The sequence below is a fragment of the Papaver somniferum genome, unplaced genomic scaffold (assembly GCF_003573695.1).
Source record: "Papaver somniferum cultivar HN1 unplaced genomic scaffold, ASM357369v1 unplaced-scaffold_16230, whole genome shotgun sequence".
NCBI lineage: Eukaryota > Viridiplantae > Streptophyta > Magnoliopsida > Ranunculales > Papaveraceae > Papaver > Papaver somniferum.
Genome location: NW_020625744.1, coordinates 1 through 2,600, shown reverse-complemented (window position 1 = coordinate 2,600; position 2,600 = coordinate 1). Strand labels below are relative to the sequence as shown.

General features: G+C 61.7%; 11 non-coding genes across 11 annotated transcripts; 10 read left to right on the top strand and 1 right to left on the bottom strand.

Annotated features, from left to right (window-relative positions):
- Positions 1-223: 223 nt before the first annotated feature.
- TRNAF-GAA lies at positions 224-296 on the top strand. The gene has a single exon. It is a non-coding gene; the product is annotated as a tRNA-Phe (tRNA).
- Positions 297-390: 94 nt separating this feature from the next.
- Positions 391-463, top strand: TRNAK-UUU. Its single transcript has one exon. It is a non-coding gene; the product is annotated as a tRNA-Lys (tRNA).
- A 94-nt stretch (positions 464-557) lies between these two features.
- On the bottom strand, positions 558-629 carry TRNAH-GUG. Its single transcript has one exon. It is a non-coding gene; the product is annotated as a tRNA-His (tRNA).
- A 349-nt stretch (positions 630-978) lies between these two features.
- Positions 979-1,060, top strand: TRNAS-AGA. Its single transcript has one exon. It is a non-coding gene; the product is annotated as a tRNA-Ser (tRNA).
- A 91-nt stretch (positions 1,061-1,151) lies between these two features.
- Positions 1,152-1,224, top strand: TRNAA-UGC. Its single transcript has one exon. It is a non-coding gene; the product is annotated as a tRNA-Ala (tRNA).
- A 153-nt stretch (positions 1,225-1,377) lies between these two features.
- Positions 1,378-1,450, top strand: TRNAK-CUU. Its single transcript has one exon. It is a non-coding gene; the product is annotated as a tRNA-Lys (tRNA).
- A 96-nt stretch (positions 1,451-1,546) lies between these two features.
- TRNAE-CUC lies at positions 1,547-1,618 on the top strand. The gene has a single exon. It is a non-coding gene; the product is annotated as a tRNA-Glu (tRNA).
- Positions 1,619-1,792: 174 nt separating this feature from the next.
- TRNAS-GCU lies at positions 1,793-1,874 on the top strand. The gene has a single exon. It is a non-coding gene; the product is annotated as a tRNA-Ser (tRNA).
- Positions 1,875-1,985: 111 nt separating this feature from the next.
- On the top strand, positions 1,986-2,057 carry TRNAQ-CUG. Its single transcript has one exon. It is a non-coding gene; the product is annotated as a tRNA-Gln (tRNA).
- A 93-nt stretch (positions 2,058-2,150) lies between these two features.
- On the top strand, positions 2,151-2,223 carry TRNAT-AGU. Its single transcript has one exon. It is a non-coding gene; the product is annotated as a tRNA-Thr (tRNA).
- A 98-nt stretch (positions 2,224-2,321) lies between these two features.
- TRNAP-AGG lies at positions 2,322-2,393 on the top strand. The gene has a single exon. It is a non-coding gene; the product is annotated as a tRNA-Pro (tRNA).
- The last annotated feature ends 207 nt before the right edge of the window (positions 2,394-2,600 follow it).

Below are 2,600 nucleotides of genomic sequence, written 5' to 3'. Positions count from 1 at the left end.
GGGGGGATCGAACCCACGACCTTCGCGTTATTAGCACGACGCTCTAACCAACTGAGCTAATGGGCCAGTGATGCTAGTCTGTCCGTCGGCGATGGCCCAAGAGCGACGGAGCGACGGAGTGCCGAGGGGAGCGAGAGAGAGAAGGAGAGGGGGCGGTGGGTGTGCGCGGCCGGAGAGGCGACGTCTCGTTGTGATCGTCTTGGCGGCAGGGATGCATCATCCGGCCGAAATAGCTCAGTTGGGAGAGCGTTAGACTGAAGATCTAAATGTCCCCGGTTCAATCCCGGGTTTCGGCAGTTGCCTCGCCAACCCTTTTCCCCTTTTTTCGCGTCTCGTCCTCTGGTGCCTCACTCATGCTCGTCGCGCCTGACACCCTAATACTCGTGTCGAGCCCAGCTAGCTCAGTCGGTAGAGCATGGGACTTTTAATCCCAGGGTCGTGGGTTCAAGTCCCACGTTGGGCGAGGCTACCCTTTTATACCCAGTTCTGCGTGCGACACGCGTACTATTAAAAGTAACGATGAAAAACCAAAAAGGCAAAAATGGCGCGCATCTTCCTGCCGTGACCAGGATTCGAACCTGGGTTATTGCGGCCACAACGCAAGGTACTAACCACTATACGATCACGGCTACCAGATCGCACGCTCTGGCACCGCTCTCGGACACCTCGCCATGCGCCGCCAGCACACGACCGACCGACTCACATCCCCCGTCCGAGCCGGAACGCGGCGGCGGCCGCCGCCTCCATCACGATCCAGACGCGCAACACGCCCGTTGGACCAGGGCGCACCGGCTGGCCCCCTTCGGCGCCTGCGCAACAGACTGCACAGACGAGTCGGCACCCTCCGCCACCGCCGCCGTCACATGCTGCCCCTTCGCCGGCTCGGCACACACGCCGTCGCCCGCAGTGCTGATGGTGCTCTGCGCCCCGCCACCGTCCCCTTGGCATGGGCATCTGACACAGCGGCAACCAGCCGGTGCAGTCGTGGCCGAGTGGTTAAGGCGACTGACTAGAAATCAGTTTCCCTCTGGGAGCGTAGGTTCGAGTCCTACCGACTGCGGAACTCTTTTACGTTTTGCGCTCCTGCGGGTCACAGTGTGCGCCCCTACCCGTTCCTCGCAGTTTCCCACCATTCGGCTACCCTTGTGGCGGGGGGTGTAGCTCAGACGGTAGAGCGCTCGCTTTGCATGCGAGAGGCACGGGGATCGATACCCCGCACCTCCACGTTCTTTTGGGTGAGCCGCACCAACCCTCCGCGACTTGGCATGGCCCGGTGCCGGGCGACGGACAACGGCGGCGGCCGTCCGCTTGCCTCCACTCACTCGCCACGCCTGTCAGTCCTTCTCGTAGTCGCTTGATCGAGCTACGGTCAACGCAGCCCGGCTAGCTCAGTCGGTAGAGCATGGGACTCTTAATCCCAGGGTCGTGGGTTCGAGCCCCACGTTGGGCGTCGTCTCTTTTGCCGTGACGTTGACCGCCGCCGCGCGGCTACCGTCCGCTCGACCGTCCACACCACTCGCTGCAACCGACGGCTCCTCACAGCACATCCGATATGGTCTAGTGGCTAGGATACCTGGCTCTCACCCAGGAGGCTCGGGTTCGATTCCCGGTATCGGAACTATTTTGGCAGGCGGCCTGTCGCCCCCACAATCACCTCTCACGTCGCCACAGTTTTTGTGCAGGCCGCCTCGAAATCACACCGCCGCCGACCCCCGCCTTCCTGCCTTGCAGCGACCGCCTGCACTTGTCGGACCTCGGAGCAGTTTCTCTCCGCGAGACTCCGTCACCACATGACGAGGTGGCCGAGTGGTTAAGGCGTTGGACTGCTAATCCAATGGGCTCTGCCCGCGTGAGTTCGAATCTCATCCTCGTCGGTTTACATTTTCGTTTTGCCTGGCGCGCCATTCTCGTGCGAGGTCGACAGTCCCGGCCAGTGCTGGTGACGTGCATACACATGCGCGGGCTTGGCGCTGGCCCCCGCACAAGGCCCCATGGTGTAATGGTTAGCACTCAGGACTCTGAATCCTGCGATCCGAGTTCAAATCTCGGTGGGACCTTAACTTATGCCAACGCCGCGGTCGACACCCTCTCACCTTTAGTCAGATTCCGTCGCAATGCGTTGCTTCCGACCTCCCGTACCCAGTACGACCGCCTCCATAGCTCAGTGGTTAGAGCACCAGTCTAGTAAACTGGGGGTCGAGAGTTCGATTCTCTCTGGAGGCAGTGGCCTCGTTTTGTTACTTTATTGCATCCCTATTCCCCTCCTTGGTGCGAACGACGCTCGCCCCAAAGGCCACTGCGCTCACGCCCGCCATCGCCACGGTCCGTTGGTCTAGGGGTATGATTCTCGCTTAGGGTGCGAGAGGTCCCGGGTTCAAATCCCGGACGGACCCGACACTCTTTTACAGATTTTGCAACCGGATCCCGGTTGCGACCCCCTCCACCTACACGCTGCAACAACCCCCATCATTCTACCATAAACCGCTCGCCTTCCCCCCCTCTCTCTCTCCCCGACCGTGCACTCGCCCAACCGCCCGCTCTGCGCGCGACCCCGCGTGGCCCCGCGCCACTCGGCACCTGGCCATCTCCGCAACTGCCAC